Source organism: Bactrocera latifrons, unplaced genomic scaffold, assembly GCF_001853355.1.
Source record: "Bactrocera latifrons isolate USDA-ARS-PBARC rearing strain unplaced genomic scaffold, ASM185335v1 scaffold_70, whole genome shotgun sequence".
NCBI classification, from domain to species: Eukaryota; Metazoa; Arthropoda; class Insecta; order Diptera; family Tephritidae; genus Bactrocera; species Bactrocera latifrons.
Window position 1 is genome coordinate 580850 of NW_017537379.1, and position 27752 is coordinate 608601.

Here is a 27752-nt window from a genome sequence, read left to right on the forward strand (position 1 = left end):
TCCAACGACAACAGCCGGAAACCGTTGCGGTCAAAAAAAAAAAAAAAAAAAAAAAAAAAAAAAAAAAAAAAAAAAAAAAAAAAAAAATAAAAAAAAAAAAAAAAAAAAAAAAATGATTTTCAGGAATCTCTGAATTTTCTGCAACACAAGTGGAAAAGTAAACCATAAATTTTGAAATCTTCTCGTAAACCCACACATTTCTTCACTCCCTGATTTGGATTCAAAGGCGGAATGTATCAGAAGTGTTTTCAGTTTTATGTGAAAAGAATATTGTGCAAAATATGCTCGGCGTAAAAAATTGGGGCCAAAGTTAATTTAAGAATATGCATACGATTTGTGTGCAACAAAAAAAGAAACAAAAACAAATTAGTACATTTGAGATAATTTCAGCGAAATAGCAACAAAAACAAAATATATATATATAAACCCCGAAGATGTATTTTTAATCCATATGTTTTAAATAAAATATTTATTTATATAAATATTTATATAAAAAATTAAAAGGTGTTTACAAAAAATAAGCATTCGGCAGAAAACGGATGACTGTTAAATAAAAAAAAATTGTATAAATTATTCCAATCGCATAACCAAATTTATAAGCCTTACAATTTTATTGCTTCTGGCACTTTTTTATTTCACTTAGATCAAGCTGTATCAAGTGTTTTATTTGTGAAATAGTATTTGACGAACGAACGAAATGTTCTGAATAAGGATCACCTGCCTTAGGCTGGATCCAATAAGGAAATTTAAATGATTAAAGACTTTAAAATCCCATATCAATACCTATAGTAAAGTTCGTTAAAGGGTATAATCAGATTTTTCTTTGATGAATCAGTTCGTATGTCAACCATACGCTATAATTGTCATGTCATGGAGAGAGGACGTAGGCAAAATCTGAAATCGATATCTGAGAACGTGAGGGATCAGTACGCTTATATACAAACTATGTGTGCATGGCTAAATGGAATCAGTCAATTCGATATACTATATAATCATTTGTATACATATACACCCTAAAGGGTCTCCGACGATTCTTTCTCACTGTTAAAAACTTTGTGACAAAGTAAATATACCCCCATTCAGGATATAACAAATAATAAATTAAATAATTATTAATTAAGTTTCCTTAAATCCTTCTAAAACACGCATGTTTCTGTCTTCATTTTTAACTTGATATAAATATATATCCTGCTTAAAGAGACGTGGATTTTACTTTATTTAACCATGGGTGTTGTATGGTAATCACATTCTTCCCGCTTCATACAATATACACGATAAACGTAAGTATTTCGAATTGAGTGACCCCCGAAATAGTGCCTTAACCGAAAAGTTACTTAAGCTTCAAAAATATTTTCAGTTTGCTTTTTCTTAGGTTTTTTAATAACAGTACGTGTGTTCTGACAAGAAAAAGCTTTCCATTAAAGTTTTCAACCATTCGGACGGTTTTTAATCGATTGCGTCCTTCCATGCCGCGTATGACGTAAAACCGTGTGGGCAATATAGCGTTGATGTTCGACCATAAATCTAAAATAGACATAAACACCAACTATAAAGCAAAATAAATTATAACTGAAACAAGCTGTGCTAAAACAGCGTAACAAATTTGAAAATAAAATACAAATAATAACGCATTCCTTTGACCTGAGTGACTCCGAAAACTGTGGAAAGTACAATTCTGAATTTAAAATATGAAAAAATATTAAGATACAGTTATAAAGTATGTAAATCAGCTATTCGTTTCACAAACTTCCTGTTCAATAAATTATTGCACTGAAATTTCCGACGTAGATACTCCATTATAAGGATCAAAAAAATAATACCAACAAAAATTATATGTTTATGGTCCTAATACCATAACGGTGAATAATCGAGTTTTTTAGTTAACCTAAATTGTAGATCATATTTGGTTGTTACCCATTATAATTTTGGAAGTAGCTACAAAATTTTGCAGTTGAAAATCCATATAATATAGTATTTTGTATCTTTTGAAAGTGGTATTACCGTATAATATTCGACCTCAATTAATAATGGATTATATCAATTGTTCGATTTGAAGTTCTCTACTTCCCTTCGGTGATCCTAATACAGTGATCCTAATCAAGTGATGTGCCTACTTGTTTAAATGCTTTTACGGGTAATTGGCGGCATGTCTGCTCCCAACAAAAATGCATTAAGAACCAACGAACCTACGGGTGAAAATCACGCACTTAGCTCACTTGGCTATTTGACTGCAAGGAATAGCGAAAAATCGAATGAAATATAAAATTATAGCATAAAAAAGAAATATCTAAATTAAACAAGCAACGACACCTACACCAAGAAAATCCAAGTGACCTCATAGTGAAACAGTCAAGTTGGCAGAAACAACAAAAGCAAGCGGAAAAGTGCACGCCAATCGAAAATGAAAAGCGACGACGAAAATATTTTTGCTAAATATAAAATATTTTGTATAACGCGAACAACTTTGCGTATTTTGATTACTTAATTTCTATATTTTAATTTTACGCTGAGCGGCTGTGAAATATACAGAGGACATATGTATATTTCCTTTGGCTGTCGAGTTTTATTTTCAAAAGTATGTCATGCCTACACTCTTATTACTCATGCCTCCGTTATCTACTTTTAGTAGGCGGCAATGAATATGTAATACTACATGTTGCCATTTGAGTTAATGTAGAAGTTGGAATTTTGACTTCGAAATTGTTGGCGATATTTTCTGTTATAACTGAAAATGTTAGATTTGAACTAAACATTTAAACATGCAAATTAAATAAATTTTCTTTAACATATTACCCTTCGCATTGTTTATAAAGGGTGCTTCAAAATTAACGCAAAATTGGAATTAAATAGAAGTCACGGTCTCTAGTGTTTCGTTGGTAATTCTTAATTGAATCTTAAAGTAGGTCTTATCTTTATTGGCGTATACACCGTTTTCGCGGTTATAGCGGAAAAAGGCCCAACGGCTTAAAGTATATACAATTTTATGGAATAATCGGACTAATGGTAATCATTGCTTTCCATATATATACGAAATCGTTTTATACATAAATTTGGCTGAATTTCATTGATGCAACGTTGAACCTTGCCATAATAGACTTGTGATTTGAAACAACAAGAAAACTAATGATCACCAAAAAGAGAGTACACGATTGTCTCATGCAGAAATTGTGGAGTTTCACGGCCTTTTTGTTAAAATGACATTTATTTATGCCACATCAATACCATCCAATTTCGGCAAAAATAACTGGATTATCATGACGCTATATCGAACACCAATAACAGCCACTGAGACTGGTCAAGCTCATTTTCAAAACGGTCCAATTTTGACCCAGCCAAAATCCGCACCAAACAGTGACACATTTTCGACAATCTTGAGGATGTAAAAACCTATCAATTTGAAAATTTGCTTCATCCCTAGGATGAATTTTCTCATTTCCTTATTTTTGAAATATTGTTCAATAACGAAGACACTTTGCTTTATCGTGAATGAGCTTAAACTCTCAGCTGTCGCTATTTTTACGGTTGTCAACACTTTACCACACTCAATGTCCGCAAATTTAAATTTAGCGTCAATTATGGATATTTATTTAACGTTCATGCCTATTGTACGATATTGTTATTCGAACTTTCTCTTTTTATCTCTTCCATACACTCCATAGTGATTTATGACTTTGGATGAATTGCAGAGATTTAGAAAACTCTTTTCGTTATAGATTTTCGTCCTCTAACTAAATATAGTATATGGCATTTATGAGTCAAGATACAAAGACAGACCAATAACATATAAGCATTCAAAAGACAACACTTTTTGATACTTCTCCAGCTCGAAGTAAAAAGACATAAGTATGTTTGGCTGTGAACTGATAGTAGAAATTTCGATATTTTCCTTTCCATCAATATATTAACTGCGATATACCCCCGGATCATGATAAAAAAAAGAGAACAGCTGTGAGCATTTGAGAAACAGTTACAAATTGAAGCGTATGTCAGCCTTGTCGGCTCAAAATGATCGACTTCACTTATGAATTATCAAGGCTTTGGTTTTATCCACTTTGAAGACCAAGGCTATTTTCAAAAAAGTGTATCTTGGCCGAGACGAATTGTGGCTATATGGTTGGATATGGAACGCAACAAAAAATATTTTTAAAATTGGGGAAAATTAGCCTCTCTAGATAACCAGTTGTTAGGAAACATCCCGAATTCAGTCTAATATGCATCGAGAGGTTATTTTTCGACAAGAAAAGCTAAGAATCAGAATCAGTTTTAGAAAATTTAAATTTAAATTTAAATTTAAATTTAAATTTCTTTTAGAACTCCACGCTCTGTAAACACATCCGTTTTTGGTTGAAATTTCTTATCCGTTAGATCCACGATAGAAGAACAATTTTGCCTAAGTTGTTTAGATAATAAAATATTATCCCATAATTTATAGGGATACTTAAAGTATTTTAGGTCGTTGTGTCACTGATGCAACTGTACTCAAGTTACTTGAGATTCCGCTAATATGGGAAATATATGCAAAGCCTCTAAACTTTTATCTTATACTTTATATTTTTTAAGTTCATTAAGTCACTAAGTTTTCCCTTCGTGCTAATACTAAAGGATCAACGTGCATAAATTTCTTTTAAACGCAACAAAGCTACAGAAGTTCAGAGTTTCTAATAACAATACACATATACCTACATACATGTATGCGTGAGTTTTATTTTAAATCGCCATTAATGCCAGAACTTGCAACTGTCGAGTCTGTCTTACCTAGCGAGCAATAAAAATTTAAGCCAAACGCATTCTTCATACAATTTAATTGTAAGTACACTTCGCTTACTGATTTCCTAAACTCACTGTCTGACTGCTTGTCGGCTAAAGGGAGAGGGGAACTTTTAATTTATGCTTCGCTGGCCACCGGAAATTCCTTTAATGACCAAACAATACCATACCAGAATGAAAAAAAAAACAAAAAAACAAGTAAAATGAAACGAGTATTGCTTCCTACCACACAGTCTGGCGTACTTAGTACGCACTGGAAGGGTGAGAACTAATAAAAAAGAACGCAAATGGTTGTAAAAATGTAAGGCACGTAACGGCCAAAATGTTTCGTTCACGCTCGGAAGTTTAGGCTGTTTTGCCTCCACCAATACCAATGCAGCTTACAGCGCGTGTAATAAAAAAAGTTCGTACGCTTAGGAAGAGAGTGAAGACAGCGCAACGAGTCAGAAGCCTGAGCATGAGAGAGTGAGTGCGGAAAAGCTGATTGTGATTGTGACGCGTTGCCGGGGGAGATTTCGATGCGGTTTTTGTGGCGCCTAAGTCAAGTGCGTTCTTTTTTTGTTGCTGAGTGTGCGTGTGTATGTGAGCAGGCTCATGCATATGGGGTAATGTTTGAGCCATGGTGGCACGTCTCGTAAATTTGCAACGCAACGTTGCATTTTATTATTCTATAGGCCATTTTACACAGCCGACTTTCTCGCAAACATACATTTGTATATGTGCAGTGTATGTATGTATGCGTCTGTTGCTGCCAGAACTACTATTATGACTAATTCTAATGTTGTTTTATTTTATTTTTTCGGCTGATATATTTTGTTGCTCTAGTACTCATTCTGCGATGCGATTTGTGCCTCTCAGTATTCACGGCACTTAGACAGAGGCGAGAGTTGCATGCATGGCTCGGCAGCAATACACACAATGTTGCGCAATTATCGCGAATAAAGATGAGATGAGTGCGTATGTCTATGGTGGTCCGCTAGACAGCGGCCTTAAGCCCTACGAAATCGGTATTATTTGAAGACAATTTTACAGCGTTTAAATGAAAATCCAATAAAATTCAGCTTAGCTTTTTTGAAATTGTGAATTATGTGCATGAGCGCACTTGCAAATGCCGCGGATGAAGCATGCTTGTGGGCGTATGGATTGAAGCATGACATGCACGCGACAAATTAGGGATCCAAATTTACAAATGCGGATTTCGAGCATTAAGAGGATATTAGCTAAACAAAAATACCACCAACAAAAACTTAAATAAGAATAATAACAACAACAGCCATAACAGTTGTAGCTAAGTGCGCACGAATGCAATTGTTGAGCATAAATTACCACTGACAGCTGACAAAAGTTAAGATGACAAGCGAGCATTTAGCGAAAAATCAGCGAACCAAATAACCAACTAACAAACCACGTCGATGCGAAAAGTATTAGTTCGGGGGAAATGTAAAATGACAGCCATTAAATTGGGATTATACCGCTTGCTACTCGTTTGTAATTTAAACGAGCAAACAATTAGCTTCATGATAACAAATAGTATTTTCTTTTAAAAAACATGCACAACATCATCAGACGGCTAATAAGCCGAAGCTCGGCCTCTACCAGTGTCCAGCTCTCAAACATTTTTTGACTGACTTAAAAAGCTCCGGCGTCTCAGGGGAGTTTTGTCGTGAAAGTTTTGACATCAAAAATAGTGGTTGCCTCAAGTGTGTAAATCAAATAATCGTAATTACGGGGAGATCAGCTCTGAAACCTAAAATCTACTAAATCTTTGGGATATTTCGAAAACATGTGCGTTGTATGAGAAGATTAGTCATACGATCTCAAGTTCAACACAAATGTGCCATCAGCTTTACTGTCATACAAATTGTGATAGTTTTACATAAGAAGAGAAGCCAAATATTGTTTGTCAAAAAAGTCTTGCGGTATTTTCGCTAGTTGGCGCTGAGAGCGCGTGGTTCTAGTTTTATTCGTCGCATCGGGTTATGCTATACCCTTTTGGAAAGCTCATTTCACGCGCTAACACGTGTTTGAATGATGTCGTTTCTTTTAAGTCGTGTTTGAGTTATAGCGTCGCAAACATGGAGCAAAATTAAGAGAAAATACGGCAAATTTTACAGTACTACTACGATAAAGGCAAAAATGCATTTCAAGCCGCCAATAAAATTTGTGCAGTTTATGGACCCGATACAGTTTCCATTTCCACCGCACAACGATGGTTTCAACGTTTTCGTTCTGGTGTAGAGGTGTTCCGGAAGGCCTGTCGTCGAAAATTGCGATAAAATCGCTGAATTGGTCGAAAGAGACCAGCATAGTAGCAGTCGTAGCATCGGTTAAGAGCTGGGCATGAGTCATCAAAAAAAATTTTATGAACAATTGCAAATTCAATAAAAAAAAGCCGCAAAAATACCGCAAGACTTTTTTGACAACCTAATATATCATTCTGGTACCAAACCTCCAATGCTGTTACCTCTAAAGCACAATATCATTCAAGTGAAGTGAAGTGAATACAAAAGCTAAAAAATCTCTCTCGCACTTATATTTTAAAAATATGTGTGATGAACAAAAAATGTTTAGTAATTTTTGTTTCTGATCTAAAATTCTATGAAAAATTTCAAGAACCAACTCACTATAAGATCTTTTTTTTATCAGTTCTGCAACTTGTTGTTGTTCACATGGTGTTCACCAAAGTCAATTTTATTATTTTGGAGATTCTATTATAAATATATATATATATCTAATATTTGTGTTGTGTCAAAAATATTTTAAAGAGTCTTTACACAAAAACGTAACAAGCTGATGGCATATATGTGAAAGTAAATTGAAAATATTCGGAGGAATATCAACCAACTAACACATGTCCACACTTTTTTACATATGTAAGTGTGTATATACAAGCATGTGTTACAAAAAGTTTTTTATTTGGTGCCATTAGTCCCCAACAAATGCGTGACATTGAAAACAAATTTGTTGGTTTCTACAATATATTTATGAAGCACCGAAGGCAACAAAATACCGTTAGTTTATATGTGGACTTCTTTCGTTTGGCCACGACCACATGAAAGGTGTCTAAATTTAAAAGCATTACAAAATCGTTTTGTGATTTGGAAAAACAGTCTAATGAGCGCATCAATTTTACACATCACTGTTGTTGCTGCTGATTTTGTTGTATTTGAAAAATATTTATATGCCAGCATTAAAGAAATGGAAATGTGCGCGTAAACAAACAGCTCGAAAAACAAATAATGAATAATTGATTCGGGCATTGTTGCTCTGCTGGCGCCGCAAAAAAAGTTTAGCTAGAACTGCGTTCAATTTATTTCTGGTAACATTTTGGATAAATCTCTCGAAACACATTCCTTTGGTAAGTAATGCTAATAATATTTGAAATATTTTTTTAATTGTAATTCATTTATAAAAAATAATTTATTTTTGCTAGTAATTGTTGGTAATAGTTTCTGCTGCATAATAAAGAAGTATTTTTTTACATTTAACTTTCACACTAGTTTTTTTTTATAAATTTAATAACCTACCAAAACACATTATCGGGAATAAAGTTATGCAACTCACAATTCGGCACAATACGACCAATTAGAACTCCTTATTGACAGTCTCCTTCTTTGTAAAAAATTCATGGCGCACCAAACCACAAATATAGAAAAAAACAATGAGTATCGCCTTGAGTTTTCCGTAGTTTTTTGGTTTCGGCTCGTTTTGTCCCTTAACTCCGATGATTGTTCACTTGTTTACACTTCAAAGTCATAAGCCCATGTCTTGTCGGCAGTTATAATGCTTACATGAATGTAAGGTCGGAATTAACATGATCAAGCATCTCCGAAAATACCTGTTCATGGTATGCTTTTGAAGAAATTTCAGTTTGGTCGGGAGAAGTCGAGCAAGAACGCGTTTCATATCCAAAAAAATCCACCAAAATCCACCAATAGACTCTCGAGAGACGTTGAACTCGCTTGGTATCTCTCTAATGTTAATAATGGACAGTCCTATTAACTTAGCAAAATATATATAATTTTTGAACTATCATTTACTCGGCGAATTTAATTACAATTTCCGGGTGCTGTTTTTTGAAATGTATATCTGTTTTGCATTGCAATTTGAACAGGAACGGATTCAGCCACGCGAAATGCTGTTTTTCATTATCAGCATCTTTTCTTTCTATGTTCGGTTCAACTCAAAGGCTTCAAGGCTTCAAATTTGTATACAAGTCTTTTACAAGGTTTTTTATACTTATACTAGCACTAGATTCGGTCACGCCTTCCTGTGACTATGGTACTAATACTACTATAATAAACTATTTTATTGCTGGTATAAGAGTCCAAGGATTGTTTTCTTAACATTATTTTTTGCATTTTGTGTACATGCTTATGTTTTAAAAAAAATATATATTTATTAATTTCGAAATACAAAACCGTAACAACCAATAAAAAAATATAAACGCTCCTATCTTTCATCTTTATTTTTTCTCCTATTTTTAAGTATATAAAAGTGTGTGCCAAATTCAAGAGTTTTAAAATTAAATATAGACTTTTCGGTGAAATTGAACTAAAAATGAAGTAAAGCTTGTTACCGATGCTATTTCTTAATCGCTCTTTCAATAAATTGCGTGAAATGAAGCCGCCTTCTTCGGAATGACAGCATTTATTTCGAAGTTTCTTCGAAAATGTAAAATAAGGAAGTGGAACTCTTTAACTTTCTATACTTTCATTTATCTGATTGAAAATTTTCTTACATGGTTCTGATATATAATTATCTGTATTTGAAAAGTAACATTATAAAAAATGCTTCAGAGTCTGTTAACAAAGAAGTGAACAGGAAAACTAAAATTGAGCAAATCATAAATCTTTTAATATTAACAAAATATATTCGTAAATATGTATACCTTTAGGTCATAAAAATGTACTGCATATTTCGAATGCAATCCGCCATGTCGTGCTTTCACCTTTATCACTGACTTCAGATGACCCAAAAATTCAATTATTGTAATCGCCTTAAAGTATGCCGCGCTTGAAATTGAGTTTTAAATATTCAACAGAAATTGTATTTAGTTTTAACTGTAGTTTCTTCAGCACATGCAATGAAAAGTAAAGCGGAAATGTGAGTTGTCATTTTTAGCGAAAGAAGAGAATCGTTTAGTGCAATTTGGAGCAAACCAGTTGAAGTTGGGGTGTTGGTGGATTGGTGAATCGGTGTTGCTGCTGGGCAGTTGGCTAACTCCAACGGTACCTTAAACAATTGTCAACGATGATTGTGAGCTTCAATTTCTTTTTGGCTTCCTTCTATGCTTTTTTACTTGTTCTATTTAATTCTTTTGTTTTCAACTGCCAACAATGAAGTGATTCTAAAGCATACTCAGGGGGGAGGGGTTAACTTGACGTCGAATACAAGACACAAAAGACAGCAAAATAATAACACAACAGAAGAAGAAATAGAGACGGAAAAGCATTTAGCTTATAACAATGGAAAAATTAAGGCGAATTTTCAGCAAAAACGAAACAAAATAGACAGAAATGCTGCAAAATGAAATGAAAAATTTAGACAATAGCCACAACAGCTAAAATTATTCCCAAGCTGCGACCAATGACCACGACCGGTGGCGCTGACCGCGCTGTGAATCGTATATTTTCTAAACAGTTGGTTTGACAATGGTCAGCTTCGGGGGAAGGAATGCACGTGTGAAGCGCTGCGGCGTTTGTAATTTCACTAAAATGAAGTTTACTTGGTGCTGACATTAAATAAATCGTTTTTGATGAATCGTGGATTGAGTGTGCGGCGGTGAGTAAGAAAAAACTTCATTTTCCTTCACGCTCATTCGTTGTAAAAGTTGAACTTTCATTAGTGTCAATAGCCTTCTGTAATTCTCACTGTGTTTTTGTTTATTTTATTTTTGTTTTGGTTAAACTTTTTCACTAATATTTTGATTTCATCCGTCGAACTTTAAATATTATTATAAACGAATATGGCCAATTTATAAAAATAATAATAAATCTATATATATAAAAGAAAGTTGTTAGTTACACCATTTATAACTCAAGAACGGCTCAACCGATTTGGCTGAAAATTGGTGGGGAGGTGGCTTAGAACCAAAGTAAGGACATAACAAACTTTTTATCTCTTTATGTAAAAATTTAATACAACTCATAAATACTAAAATTATATTTCAAATCAGAAGCCTATGTTCAAAATTCCCGTTTGTATGAATCATTTGAATATTTTCTTTCTTCAAAAAAAAAAAAAAATAAATAAATAAATAAATAAAAACAACCTCACATCTATATATATAAAAGAAAGCTGTTGATAGTTACACTATTTATATCTCAAGAACGGCTGAATCGATTTGACTAAAAAAATTATAATTTCAAAATTCATATTTGTAGGAATCACTTGAATATACATATGCGTACAATTTTAAACAGATTCTTCCTCAAAAATAAAACAATTGCTAAGTATTTGGAATAGTAGAAAAGAGGTGCAACCAAATATGCAGTGAATCTACTGGCTCAGTAATCAGTCATTGAGTATGTATTATACCATGTGCATCCAAAAATGCTGATGTCATGTCCTTTCCAGCCGCATTTTTCGTCTTTCCACGCCTGAGAACCGGTTCATCATGTGCAGTCCACTAGAATAACTGTCGATTGGACTCCAGTGGAAAATGATGGAGTTATGTTTGTATCACCGACGAAAAAATTCGGCTTTATTCCGATTAGAGAGCACTCAAACACTTCTCAGAATTAGTTATTCGTTGTTTTTGTTGGATTATGAACTTGCGAGTCACCCACTTTGCACAGAGCTTTCGCCTCTTTAGAGCGTAATTTTCCTCGGTGCTGATTTCGCCTTTTTCCAACTTAGCAAATATCTTGTTAACGGTGGATTTCCCTGAGCCCAAATTCAGCAGTATTTCCCCCAAAAAGCAATGCTTTATTAACACACGAAATGCTTTATGATCCATTTTTTTGTAAACTAACACAAGTTGCTTCACAGAAATGCTATATCTCATTAACTAATAATTATAATCCAACTAATAGAAATCATATAGATGGTAGTAGCAGTATTATTTATGTACCAGCCACAGTGAAGCGTGGACGAGTGCTCTAGTTACAAATAAAAATTAACTTCCATCTTGGGAGTTGAGAACCCGTAACAATTTAGTGCCATATATCCATAAATGATAGAGGTGAATATCACAGTCTACTCAGCGAAAGAAAGTGACTCGGCAACAATATATGTAATTCTCAAATAGTTCAGAGCCCTATTTTTAATACCTTCATTTGTGATTTTCGTTCCAGTAGGAGAGCAAAGAAACTGGCATAAACACAAAATTCTTTTCAAAATAATATCTAAATGCATTGATAATTGCGATATATAATAAAATAGTGTTGCGGTAAATAAGCTTAAACAAAAAAGAGAAAACTCCTTTGGATAAAGGTGAAATTCCGTCGATTAGCGGTGGACAAGAATTGTCCCTTGTCTTCGTTTAAGTTTTGCTGTTATTGCGATTTCTGCAATCAAATCAAATGTGAAATATTTCAGCAGCTATCCAATAGATTTGAAATTGGAAATCACCCAAATTAAATGTTAGGGTTCAAAGGCGAAAACTATGCGCTGAATGGCGAATTCATTCGCTGAAGACAACAAAGGAGTCAAAGCAGGAATACAAATAAACTATATAGAAAAAACTTAAATTGCTCAAAAGTTAGCAACTCGTTAGACAAACATATATACATATATATATGTAGCATACACTTACACATACAAATGCCAGTAACTCCTTTAACCTCTTTACGATTTTCTCGCTGAAAAGCGCCTACCACTAAAGAACAGCAACATTTCACGCTTTGGGTTGATTTTTGAAACTTTTTAACATTTTTTAAGCCCCTTTCTATAGATAAATTAACTTTGTATATTTGTATGTATAGTAAGCGAGCAAGTGATTGGACAGTTTCACTGAGATGGGAGAGGGTGACGCGAGCGGCGTATAGAGACATACGAACATTGGCGTATTTTCAATTAATTTTGCGCCGACTGTGCTCATTCTTTTATTCGTGCGTTTATTTTATTTCGCTGTCGGTTCTCACTAAACTATTTTTCAATTTAGAAAGTTTTTTGCGCCCATTGAAAGTTTTCTTTATAAGGCGCATATGCGAGGAAGTTAGATGCCGAAGCCATGAGTAGCGCATTACAACAGTTTTTAAATATTTACAAAAGCATTTTGTATATATTTATGATTAATTGCATAGTTTAAGGCACTTAGCAGAAACTGTTTTAGATGTGCCAACGAAGTTTGACGGCCTTAAATAGAACTGCTAGATTGGAGTTTTGACTAAAGGTAGTGAATAGAGCCAGACAGAGGCTGTGAAGCAAATATTTGCAAGATTATATTTCGGTATTATGTTATTATGCAGCTAGGCTGGTGCTTTATAGCTCGTTTCAATAACATTTTTATTAGAATCATGCCTCCGCTGTAGATTAAAAATATTCGTAAGCTGGACTAAACTAAACATCTAGCACACTAATTATTGAATTATCGTATATTAAAAGATTATCGTTGAAGTCTAATTACAACTGATCAATCCAAAGTTGTAAACAAAACGATATTCAGAATTTCGACTAGATTAGACATATAAAAAACTATTAATATTGATGACCGTGAAACAAGAAAATAATATCGCAGATGAGTAAAACTGAACCTAGTGGGAGTAATTACTAAGTAATAATTCCCAGATAATAATAATATCTGAAATATCAGAACATTATATTGATGAGTGCCTCGGTGAATGAGTCAGCCTTAAAAAGATTTGAGAGCTTTATGATGTCTCTATAGTTCTAGTTTGCGTATGCACTATGACTTGAAAATTTAGTCCTTCATGTATAAATTGAAGAGCCATATTTACCTTCTAATAAGCCCTACTTAAAGCGTCAGAGCTCGGCATGTCTTCGTTTTTATCGTAAAATACAATATGTAATACATATACTAGTATGAAATTTATGTTATGTCCAACGCTATATATAAACTCAAAATAACGTGCACTTCATAGGACGAGGCCTTTAATTCTTTGTCCAAGCAAAAATGCATGAGATTATGCAACATATGAACATGATTTATATGCAGTACCGTTAAATCAACAAAAAATGGTGTTCACAATACTGTCTTGTTGGCTTCTAGCTATGTAGAAGTGGCACAATGGAAACCTCTCTGCTCGCCATATCGAAAAAGAGTTTTACTGGCGACCGCAACAATAGTTTACGCTGAAATATTAATAATAAAAGCAATAAAGAGCGATTTGTTATCTGCAGCGTTGTGGCGTACTTTTAGGCGCTTTTTCCATGTGCCGTCTATTATTTTTCCCCTTTCGTCTTGGTGAGTCGTGGTGGTCAGCAGTGTTGATGAAATGAAAATCTCACATTGTTTGCCCACTGTCTGTTCGAGCTTTGTCATGTCGCCGTCTGTGTTCCCATACCCACTAGTTCTTTACATGAAAATTAATACTTTTTAACAATATTTGACTTACTATGGCTTGGTTTCCGACCACTCGGTCGAGACTTGCCACATTCCATTTACATAAAAATACATGAGACCTCATATATGACTGATGGTACTATATGACTATTGGAGGTGACGTGGGTGTATGAGTGAATTGTCTGTCTGTTCTCGGAATATTGCGCTATCGTAATATAAATTTGAGTATTTAATTTCTCACAGCACTCTGCTATAGTCGCTGTCTGCAGTTTAGTTTCCATTTTGCGATGAATCTAGAAAGATATATAAACCGCCGTAGAGAGTGCAACATTTGCATGGCTCTGCGGGCTTTCATAACGCGGGTCTGAAGAACGAAATCCTTTCCAGATCTGATACTGAACATACGTTATCTATTCTCATATTATTTGTATATTTTCCTAGCTCTAATTTTGTATTATTTATATTTATACTATGGTAGAGTCTTTCTTAAAGCTTTCACATACTTTCGCAATAGTTTTGGTTGATTTGGGAACGCTCATCGCGCCATATTTATATTTCATACTGTTAGTGAGAAAATAAAAGTTTTGCTGCGGAATGGAAATAGAATATTTTTATATTATTTAACACACACCATTTTGTTTTTAAACGAGCTCTTATTTAACACCGCCCAATTACAATACTGGGCGTGCATATCCATACGAATCCTTAACAAAATATAGAAATGTGCACAAATGCAGGCAAAAAAACGCCGGAATTCACAATTAAAAAAAAATATATTTTGAAAAACTTGTGTAAACATTCGGCTGACCCGTTCTATTCGTCGCTGCAGTAACCTCAACTCGTTTAGTACACATGTTGCAAACACTTCTATGTATGTATGTGCGCTTATTGCATAAAAAATTTAGTGGTTCCAACATTCGAATTCAAAATATGTTCGCTAAGTAAAGTAAAAAATTGGATTAAGCAATGTTGGAAATTTCGTAATCGCTGAAAAGTATGCAAAGCGATTTCCGCATGCAAAAACTAGCGAGCGCTTAGTACGAAAAAAGGAAAAATACGATGATGCAGCTACGGAGTTCAGCGCCGGATAAATCGTTTAACGGTATGCAAAGCGATGATGTTATACGAATGCCGCGCTGTTAAATATGCAAACAATTTTAGGTCGAATTTTTTAGAACCCCAGATTCGATTCGGAGTGAACGTGTTATGCTCTCGCAACATGTTGCTAAAGAATATAATAGTTTTGTTTACCTAACGGTTGCTGTATCGCCTAAAACTAATCGATATAGATAAATATATAAAAATTATTAGGAGACCTATCACGTAGATGTGCGTAATTTTATACCTGTCACGGAAATTAGGATATTGAATTGTAACTTGGCACAGGAATCGCCTGTGGGCCACAAATTTTGAAAGTATTTTTTGGTTCGTGTTTAAACCTATTTCATTTACACATCTTCTAAACCACTTTACGAAATTCGCCCAGAGTAAAAACTAAGATGTTAACCCCGTAAACTCGCATATAAAGGTACTATGATGGTATGAGAATAATTTAAAGGACCGGCGTGAAAATTGGGTGATGGACATGGCGCATTCAGCACAAAACATTATTCTGACATATCTATGTTACCGGGAGAAAATGAATGAAATCGAGTTACAACTCTTTCACTTTCCAGTATACAAATGGAAAAGTATATAATAAACCAAAATAAAACTTTTCACGAGTAGTGCATTTGAGGTTAGCCTCGTTATGACCAAAAATTGATAAAAATGAATTCAATCGGGTCAAGACTTCTTATATTCCTTATGTATAAATTTTCGAATTTCCGGGTAGTAACGGTGCATCTTTGTGCTAGGAATGAATAAAATCGGATTAAAAGTTGCATTCGAAGACCTATAATTAAAAAGCCTTATGTACCCGGAAGTATTACCCCGTTATTAATCTTTGCAACTTGCTAGATGTATGTTCGGCTATATCCGAATTTAAAAAGGAAATAACCTTGTTGGGCTCAAACAAGAAATTAGTGACTATTAGAGGCTTTGAAGTTTTCACGGCAAATCAAATTTCCACTGACCCAAAATTTAGTAAGCCTTAGGAGCATCTGCCTGCATTTGCTTGTCATAAAATTTTATGCTCGCGGTTGATACATAAATATATAGCAAATTGTTTGTAATGTTAAGTGCTAACTGTATTGAGTATCGTAATTGGATTTTCTTCCCACCCCCCAAGTATATGCTGTAAGCCAAGTCGTAGCGCCTAAAAGCTTTATCCTTACCCCGTGCTACTTTTTCGCAATTCAGCTCCTGCCAACTGCCGTGAAGAGTCGTAAAAAACTTGCTGAGTAACCACAAGAATGCGTGAGCCTACGACAGGCAGTAATAATATATGAGTTGCTAATGCGCCTAAAAATAGGCGAACGCACGCACAAATCGCATACACCGCTTTGACTATGTTTGTACGAGCGTTTCCTTCGCAAATTACATTAAAATCCGCAGTGGCAATGAAATTTCGCCTTAGCAATAAAGTGATTTTACGTTTATAACTTTTTCTACGACACATGAAAGCGAGTCAGTAGCTTGGCAGTGGCATACATTAAGGCGCAAACACAAACACTTTATGGTCGTGTGAGTTCACCTGTAACTAGCGCAAAGTAAAAGTGGCGCACATGTACTTTGAGTATGTGACTTTAGCGAAACTCAATATTGTCGCCACTAACACCGCAGCTGAATTGAGCTGCTCCTACAAACGGCTGCCCTCCCTTGATTTGCGAGTGACATATGTAGTGTTTACAAACTTAATAAGACTGGGCTGAAGTAAACTTTCCGAGTGTGCATTAAAGTTTTCTGTTTGCCACATACTCCGAAAAAATTTCAGTCACCAATATATGTGATAAATATATATGTGTCTTCTATGTCAAATAGCTTGACAGCAGTGCGTGACTTTTGCCTACGTCAAGTGAGAACTATAGACGCTTGTAGTACACACGCCACCAAATGACAGTATATTAAATACATATACATCCACAAACACCCCGTATATGCTAAACATATATTTAAGGGGAAGGAGAAAGAAGTGAAGAGGAAGCGCTGTGGAGGCAAATCAAATTGGCGTTTGCCCTCGAGTTTGACATTTGACACTGCTGACACAGCTGCACAAGCGTCCAATAAATACCGTATGTGGTGTCATTTTTGGCGCTCAGCCTCATCAGCCGCTGAGTAATTACACGACAAAGCAAAGCAAGTAAGCGCATTAAGCTAATTTGATTATGCCAGCGCATTAAAAGCACAAAGTCGTATTGTTTAATTAAAATTTGACAAGCGCAGTAATGCTCCATATTAAATCGGAATTGTCAGGGTAAATTTATTAAACAAGCATTGTGTCGCGCTAAATTGTGCAGATACATTGTGAAATGAGTATAACTTCGTATATATTTCTTTGACCTACACCCGAAGCATAACTCGGCAGTAAATTGTGTTTATCAGTGAAATATTTTAGCGCAGAAGCTTCATGAAGCAATTAATGTGACTAATCTGTTGAGCCTTCCCCTCTTCACAAAACCAATGTATCCACCGCACCTTGATAAATTCTAAGTATGTGATAATAAACAGAAACGACACATGTCCTGCTTGAATTTTCACATCCGAGAGTATGACTCCTTCCTCTATTGATAGCTATGGATTATAGATGTTTCGTTTACATGTCGCAGAAACTAAAGTTCTCGTAACAGACTACATATATCCACGCTAAGTAAATGCCACTTAAGTTTAACCGTTGCAGTAATTTTGCGCTCATAAAAGTCAAGCTAATAAGCTGCATTAGCTATGGCTAAATTGATGAAAATTTAAGGCTTTATTCGACAGATACCCCGAAAACTCCCTAATGTTGCAAACATTGAAATCAAAGGTCTGCATGGTCAACCCCATTCTTTTCAATATATAATTCACCCCACAACTTTTTGTAATTACGCTGCTGGCGTTATCAATATGACGTGCAATTACACTGTTTGCATTACTATGAATTTATCTGTTACGTCGATCTGCGAACACAATTGTCTGTCTATCGATCGAAGCGGCACATTGTTCGTGCTCACTCTGTTGCAACAAACGCTAAGAGCTCACTTGTGTACGTATGACCAATTGTTTATGCATTTTAATTCAGGCGAATATTTATTAATCGAAATTTGTTTTTTTTTCAATAAAATTGGTTTACTAATTGTGAAATTCCTTGAATATTTACACTCACCAAAATGATAGTCCTCATTTTTATCTAAAAACTCGTGTTTCCACTTTTCCATCGGCTTTCTTCATTGTCCAACACCGTTTAGATATTAATGGGTTTGTGTTTATATATAGTTTACCTCTGTGTGAGAAGATGTATGAATACTAAGTCATTTGATTTTTGAACACATTTATTTGCTACTTTGTGGTTATTAAAATATGTGGTTAAATTAATATAATTAGTTATTATGCTAATATAAAGCAGCAAGCGAGTTATGCGTTAATTATATTAGGTATTTGTAATCACGGTATGCATGATAAAATAAATAAATTGCTTCATTATTAGTACATTATTGGCAAGGTGTATCTGTAGTATTTTTCGAATATTAATAAAACCCAAGCGAAATATGAACTAATTGTTCAGTACAGCGCTTGTATTTTAAACGTGAGTATTTAACTAATTTTAGTTCAATCTGATCTACTAAAGGTTCAGAAAATAGCGACCCCAGATTATAAGTTATATTTATATTCACCGTCCGTCTGTCCGTCCGCCCGTGCAAGCTGTAACTTGAGTAAAAATTGAGATATGATAATGAGATGAAACTTGCTACACGTATTTCTTGGCTCCATAAGAAGGTTAAGTTCGAAGATGGGCAAAATCGGCCCACTGCCACGCCCACAAAATGGCGGAAACCGAAAACCTATAAAGTGTCATAACTAAGCCATAAATAAAGATATTAAAACGAAATTTGGCACAAAGGATCGCATTAGGGAGGAGCATATTTGGACGTAGAGGGCCCCGCCCCGTACTAAGTTTTTTGTACATATCTCGGAAACTGCTATAGCTATGTCAAACAAACTCTACAGAGTCGTTTCCTTCAGGCATTTCCATATACAGTTCAAAAATGGAAGAAATCGGATGATAACCACGCCCACCTCCCATACAAAGATTATGTTGAAAATCACTAAAAGTGCGTTAACCGACTAACAAAAAACGTCAGAAACACTAAATTTTACAGAAGAAACAGAAGGAAGCTGCATCCAGGCTTTTTTTAAAAATTGAAAATGGGCGTGGCGTCGCCCACTTATGGACCCATATTGTTTCAAAATTTATCAAGAATAATACTTGCATATTTTATCTAGGTTATCAGAAGAACGCTGGTGCAGTGAGTTCCAAAAGCTATACCGTTAGCGAATCCTAAACATGTTTTCTCATCAAAATTCTGTAAATTGCTGACTTGATTTTTTGGACAAAACTCTGTCCTTCAAAAATTATTTTCGGAAGCGTGTTTCTTGGTAAATTTGTAAGAATGTTATTGAACCAATATTTTCCACCGCACAAAATATGGGCTTCCAATAATTTTGAAATTTCATATTCAACTCTTGGATCTAAATTAAGTTACAGGTAATGAATATCAGTATTCTGACGAAACTTACTTACCCGTAGATAACCAGGACATTGATTTATCCCTTTAACAAGTATATTCCAAATTCTGCTATGAAATTAGCTGCTCTTAGTTTATTTATATCAATTAAAAGTCCCCGGCCTACCATAGTTTAACCTTTAATCTCCCTAATAATTCAAGCTATAATAACCAAATTCTGCTTTCGCAAATAGTATACTAATACTACTATCGACAATGTGAAAATGAATGAAAGTGTGAAAGTTCGCAATAGGAGCCGGGATAAAAACTGTACAATAGACGTAACACTGCCCACTTTTAGGTGAAATTACACCTCTAAGGATACGCCCCACCGATTTCAACGAAATTCGGTTATCATATTCTTCTCTTGCGTCTCTGCGTCCATTTCGCATATAAAACATTTTTAAATTCAATCTGATTCTTTACTTTCTAGTGTACAAATCAAGAAGCGATGAATATAACGGGATGAAGTTTTACCCAAATAATATCTTTTAAACGAAATAATCGGTTAATGTGTGAGATATATAATTGAAATTCAGGAACAGTCCTTACCAGACAGTGATATGACTGTGGGTCGGTCAAAAACGGGTTGAATTCGGCCAATACTAGCTTTAGCTCAAGGTGACTTTATACCACGTGCATATATCGGCCAATATGTGTGTGATCTCTATGAAAATCAGAGAGAATTATCCGATTTGATTTTCCTCTATATGAATAGTGATATTTTATTAGTATGTGGCATGTTTATAGTATATAGTATTGGCAAAAATAAAAAATCCGATCGATATTACCTCTAACACCTACATATATACTACATATGTTTGGAATTCTTTTTCTTCAAATGCTGCTGATTTTTGGTGATTCCGTCTTTCGAATGGTTGCTGTTTAACACAATATCACATATCGATGGAAAAACTATTAAACGCTGCTCCGAGTCATCAAATCGTTGTTGTTTTTGGCCAAGAGTGAGCTCGTGGGCCACCAATTTGCACATACTTTTCTGATACCAAAATATTCGTAAATGACAAGAGACCATATTTGAGGCGAACAAGCAGAGAAATGGTGAATCGACACTTAAATTAATAATTTTTTTTTTGTTAGGTGAAGGTCAAGCTTCAAAAATTTCGAAATTACATATTCACGAGTTATTGGCTGAGCTATTCCAACAAGAGCTAACTTCTACAAAGTGTTGTTTTCAAAATTGATTAAACCTTTCAAAAACCCCAAAAAAGAAAACTAAAGAGACTTTCGCTTTTCAACAATCAATTATATTTAAACTTTTTTGAAGATATTTCATCGCTTTAAACAACGATTAAATACCTTCAAAGGTTTTACTAAGTATGCATAACTGCAAGTTGCAGCAACAATGGCTATATAAATTTTAACAGCAGTAACAAAATGTTGACAACACAATGACAATGATATTAACTATAAGACAAGGGCATTGTCACGGCAGCAGCATCGGCTACATAATGGTCTGCCCACCCCAGACATTAAAACATGTGTAGGCGATTGCAGACACTTTCGGCTAAATACTTTCACACTCATTGTATGCTTCTATGGTATATAACGGTACTTGCACATATTTACAGCGCAGCAGCAGTCATAAATGCAGTTACAGCAGCTGTTACTTTAATGTTATTGCCAGAGTGGCGTAGATAGTTGGCGATTATTATGATGCTGTAGCCATTGTGACATGGGAAATAGTGGGATTTTAATTGTTGCAACAATTTAAGAGGTAACCGCAACATTTTAACACCGCAACAATGCCGTGGTAATGGTAAAAAGTATAACCTCAAATTATTTATGTGCGACCAACTGTCGAGCAACCGAACGACGTGCACTTGCGCCGGTGACCGCGGAAAAATGTGTGGAAAATCGCTATTTATTATTACAACGTGGCTATAGATAATTTGCAATGAAAAATACATATTTTTAAAGGAGCAAAATGACACGATTGAAAACAACAACAATAACGCGTCGAAAACTTTTTAATTAGAGCGCAGTGAAAGGCTGATTAAAAAGTTGGTGAAGCGAAATTCGCTTGGGCATATTAACAATTTTCTAGGAAATCTCCGACAATAAAAACATAAAGCAGCCAATCATCAATGCATTATATGCCGGTCTCATATTTGCATGAAAAAAAGGTGCAACGGTAAGGATGTTGCTTAAGTGCCTGTAAATAGGCTTGAATTTATTGCGAGCGGTGACAGCAGACTGTGCAGGAGAATAAATTGCTTTAAATGCTGGTTGCGCTGATATATATGTATGTATAAAATATATTTATCAGGTGTGTGCGTAAATTACCATTTTCACTATCTAATTATGAGATTTTCTTTTAATTTCTAAATATTATTTTCGTTTACACAACTTGTCGTAATTACCGGCGCTTGCACCCTCTCACCGTTTCATAAAACGCCACCAGGTCCACCGCATCCTTTAGCGTGGGATATTTTAGTGGAATTTTAACACCATACAAACGCTCAGTTTTATATTAGTCTCTTCGCATGACTATGAATGTTGTTGTGGGCACAAAAAGCTCACAGCGTGCCGCAGTGTCGGTTAGATGCTTCATCATCCTCAATAAGCACGCAGCTGTGTTGGTGCAAGAGCAGCCCATTATAATTGCTATGACTAAACAAAAACTATAGTTATTCGTATGCTGAGCGTTAACACACACTGGGAAAGTAGGGAGCGTTGTCGCTTGTAAAATATGCTTGATGTTGGGACAAACCCATAAAAATGTCACATTTATCATCAGCTCAGTCGCTTCGCCTATTGTTGCTATTGTATTTTCTTTATTACATCGGTTTTAGTGTGCAATATTTTGAAGCTTTTCATGAGCTTGCGGTTTCGCTGAAATCAAAATTTTGATGCGAAACAAAAATTTGCATAACTTTTGAAATAAAAAAAGAATACTAAAGTAAAAGTAGATATTTGCCCTCGTCGTTTTTGTAACAAAATATCGGTATTTTTGTAAATTAAATCGAAAAAATATGTCGAAATAAGCAAAAATGACAACTGGAATTACACCGTTAAACCTGGGCTTGAAATGCTGACCTGTATCGACTTTCTACCCATGATTGCCGGCAGTGCGCCTCTGAAGTAATAACTTAATATTAGTTAACTTAGAAATTCGAAGATATTTATAATAGAAAAGTATTATAATTCAAGAAAACTTCTCCGACTTTCATAAAGTCTTATTGACTCGTTTTGAATAACTACTGTTTTTGTTTCCCGACTTGAACTTTTTCGGATAAGCAGTTATCGGCGGTACTTCAGAACATCCCTAACTTCCAAAAAACGGTCTCAATAATGGAATTAAAAATTTTACTCCCATCTCTAAACCAAGTTAGGTCAACTAACGCTTATTGTACTTAGTTCGCCCGAACGTTAGAGGGCACGATGTGGGCTAAAAGATCTAAAATCTCTTCTAGGCCGGGCAGTGTAACTAAAAGGTTAAATCTTCTCACATCAAAAAATTGTTTAAACAAGAACTTGATTCTGATCATTCAGTTTTATGGCAGCTATATGTTAGAACGGATTCGGTAAACGAGCAGCTTCATAGAATGGACATCTAGACAATTTCAGACAGAATAACAGACAGAGAGTCAGACAGACGGACATATCTAAATTTACATGTGTTTTCTATAGGATTTCTATTTAGATTTTAAAAAATTCTTAGCAAACCTAATACCCTGTTTAGAGTATAAAAAAACTTGGATGTAAGTAAAATATTTCACATTATGTTCTGAGACAGAGAGAGAGATCATATGTAGAATACATTCCACAGACGAAATTATTGACGAGGTGTGTAATACATTCACAAATTCCTTAGACGAGCTACCATATTTCGCATATTTTACACAGATTTGTTTCGATAATGTTTAGCCCTCCGTGTACAAATATATGTAATAAATACAATAATCCAGCCGAAAGCCTCTGCTGCTAGCGCTGCGTTTGCTTTAGTTTATGTAATAATTAATTATTATGTAAGCTTTGTAAAAATAAATAAAAATACAATAAGGATAACATTTTTTCGGATATATAATTATCAGAATCTGTTTTTAACAAGAAGAAGTGTAAGTAGAAAGCAAAGATATCCGTATTATAAAATATTTTGCAATTTTAATTACTCAAAAATATTTTAATAAATTTTTTGTATATTTCATATTTTGACACTCACCCAAATTACGAGGTGTGTTCAAAAAGTATGGCGAATTTTGTGTTTTTTCAAAAATTATTTATTTATTCATGAATATYTATTTTGTCCCCTTCAAAGTAATCCCCATGAGATATTATACACTTGTGCCAACGGTTTTTCCAATTTTCGAAGCACTTCAAAAAATCATTTTTTTTATCTTCTTCAGCTCCTTCTTCGATGCCGTCTTTATCTCGTCAAGAGAAGCGTAACGTCGTCGTTTCATGGGCCTCTTCAGTTTAGGGTACAAGAAAAAGTCACAGGGGGCCAGATCTGGGGAATACGGTGGCTGCGGCATCATTAGTGTGTTGTTTTTGGCCAAAAAGCCGCGCACAAGCAACGATGTGTGAGCAGGGGCGTTATCGTGGTGCAAAAGCCAATTTTTGTCACATCTTCTCGGCCTTCTGAGAACATTTTGTACCACCGATAAACGTTGCTTCGGTCCAAGGTAGCTTCTTCGTATACCACAGTCAACATTCGGAAGGCAGCCGCGCACTTACTTTCGTTTTTCACACAAAATTTGATACAGGTTCTTTGATCCATTTTTTTAAATGAACATTCAAAATGACCGAGCTTGTCGGCATAAGTGAGAGACATGAGTACCAACATAACGCCACAAAAAATTCGAAATTCGTATATACATACGTAACCCGCGAAAATTCAAAATTCCCGATACTTTTTCAACAAACCTCGTATGGTTGTAAGGCTCTGAAAAAAGTTGCACTGTACTAACAATTACCTACTGTTTTATTTACTGTTTTGCGGGGACGCTAAAAAATTAAGGGATTTAAATTTTACCTCACACGTTAGGGCTGAGGTCGAGGTGCAAATGTGCATGGCAGCCACAAAGGCGCTAAGCCAATAAATTAAATCAAACAATGGCGATAAACACTCTCCCACCACCACTCACACACATGAGCAAACAGACTATTTAAAAAGCATATCATATCAGTTTGCATATATTAACTCACACATAAATACGCACGAACCATATACTATACTGGCACACGTACCTGTATATTCATACGTATGTATATATACTTGTGTTTTAAACTTTATTTTGCTTTTTGAAATTCAGTAACACATAAGCGTTTATCGCTGTCAAAGCGTTCGCAGCAGTTGATTATTCATTTGTTGTTGCACTTTAATTCTACAACAAAGTTCGAACAGCAAGTCCCAACTCAATCAGGCGTGCTACATGCGTGGCAGCTAAGCTATTCTTCTACACTTCTATAGGATGTGTATGTATGATATATGTGTGTTTGCGCATATCAGCACGAAAAAGAGCATTAAAAATAAAAATGTGTTTTTCGTAGCTCCGGCAACAACACAACTCTTCCCCTGCACCATCAAAAAATAGCAATAAAGGCTCCCACTTTCGCTCACGCCTGCAGTTGACAGTCGCTGCAAACGTTACAAGCGCCGTAACGCTTGCCACCACACAACGCCCAATGTAGCTCCTTCCAATTTTCTCCACCAGTATGTCAATCTCTCCTGCCTCAAAACTCTTACACGTGCGCTCACGTCGCAGCATTCTAGCGTTGCCACGTTGCGCCAGCGTTGCTCGTTTGGCTGTGTCATTACGCACATTTGTTACCGCCATTGTCTTCTCTACTTCTATTGTGCGGGAATTCGTGGCTGTTACCGCAGTCGCCTCTGCTCATTTTGGAGCTACTTTCTTCGGTGCCTGCTTATTTGTTTGTGTTTGCATAATTTCGTTAATTCTTGACACTTCATTTATGAATATATTTGACACTTTGCAAAATAAATCACCAAACAATTGTGGGCGCGCTGCAGTGGAAAAAGTAAATGTTGTGTATCGAAAGATAATTGAAGTCATTCATCAATAGCATATTGAAATGGAGGCAGCACTATACATATATGCTTACATATTTATTTATAATATATAAATACAAGCCCCAAAAAGCGATGTGGGGATGTGTGCTGTCGGTATTTCATAGAGAAATTAAATGTGGATATCACATATTATTAAAGCGTTGCCAAAATTTATGCAATATTTAGTTTATGGCATTTGGACGGAATTTTATGTAATGTTCGTATAGACTCACCAATTGCATCATTGAATCTCAATATATTATTTTGTGGTATTGATCCATTCAACTCCACTGTTTCATGATGGCTTTGTTTTATGCACAACTTACAGTCCCAGAGAGCCATATCTGCTTACACTGTGATGCCACCACGACGTTTTTCAATCACATATCAAAAAGGAGGAGAATTTCGCAATGATTAAAATTTAAAACCAAAAATACCAATATATTGTTCGGTTAAATTTGTACATTGTTTTTTTGCTATTGCAACGTGTTACTACAGAGCCCAGATTATATACTGCACAATTCTAAATTTCATATTATTCTTTCAGTACACAAACAAGCACCAATAAATATATTCGAATAAAACTTTGCACAAATAGTGCCTTTAAGGTATGCCGTCTTAAGTCTAAACTTAAAACGAACTGTGAGACATGTTATTAAAAACAGGGAAAACGTTTTTTGATAACAATATACTTTTATCAAAAGAGGATTGTATAATTCCTTTTTCTTTCATATACCTGATGTGAAGATTTTCAAACTTTTAGTTGACGTTATACCCCACATCAGTCATAATGAAATTGAGCGAGCATTTTCTTCCAATGTTTGTAGCATAACAGTTCAAGTTTGTACTTAAAATGGATAATATCAGCCAAAAACTTGCTTTCCCCCATAAAACTGCTATTCAAGATTTTGAAACATTCAGCTCAATTTATTCCATCTATGTATCTCTATATTTATGTTTTTGTATGTATAAAGTTGTTTGAAAATAAGTTCTCAAGTATGCCTGAGGAATGTCAGAAATTAATGCAATCAGCTAACACCTGTGAGTACTTCTCTGTATTATTTGCCAGTTGCTAGAGCACAAACTGTTATTATGTTGCTTTTCAAAAACAATAAATTATGCGTAAATGATATTCAATAATCTAATCCAGTAACATATAATATTCTACGTGAACCAAATCGATTACATCGGCATTCGTGCTAGGACTACATCACTGTTACTTTCATAGACGCAGGGAAGTGTATATTTAGGCTCATTAGTACTTTGAGGCTTCTGATGTAATATAATGTTCATTTTCTTTCCCTGACTCTGGTCTGACTGCTTCTAGACACATATTTTTCTATAAACTTGATAAAGATAGTTTGGATATATTCTTAATTTGCCCTCACTACATAATAATTCGATTTGTTTTTAATGATAAAGGTATATAGGATCATTAGTCCACTAAATCGTGAATATTATAAACATTACTTTTAATTGAACTACGTAAAATTAAAAGTACTATATAGAGCGCCACATGCAGCGCATCCTAGATACTTTTATGGTCTGCTCTCTGGCATTTCAAAAGCAAATGCAAAATTGTTATATGTTGCTGTCCATCCAGTCAGGCATATTTTTAATGCAGACAAACCAAAAGCTGCCAAGTAATAAAGCGAGAAAACCCATTATATGTCTACCACATAAAACAAATCGCCTTAAATATGTTTATGCCTAATTTCGCAGGCTTAGGCATACAATATACACAACAAGATACGGTATACTTTTATTAACAGAGGCATGCTATAATACCAAGCGCGTATATGTATTAGGTCAAGTAGAGTGTGACGGTCCAATGGAC

General features: G+C 34.9%; 1 protein-coding gene across 1 annotated transcript in view; it reads left to right on the top strand.

Moving 5' to 3' along the window:
• LOC108975939 overlaps nucleotides 1–27752 on the top strand; it is a 206035-nt gene that overhangs the window by 463 nt on the left and 177820 nt on the right. The window lies entirely within an intron of this gene.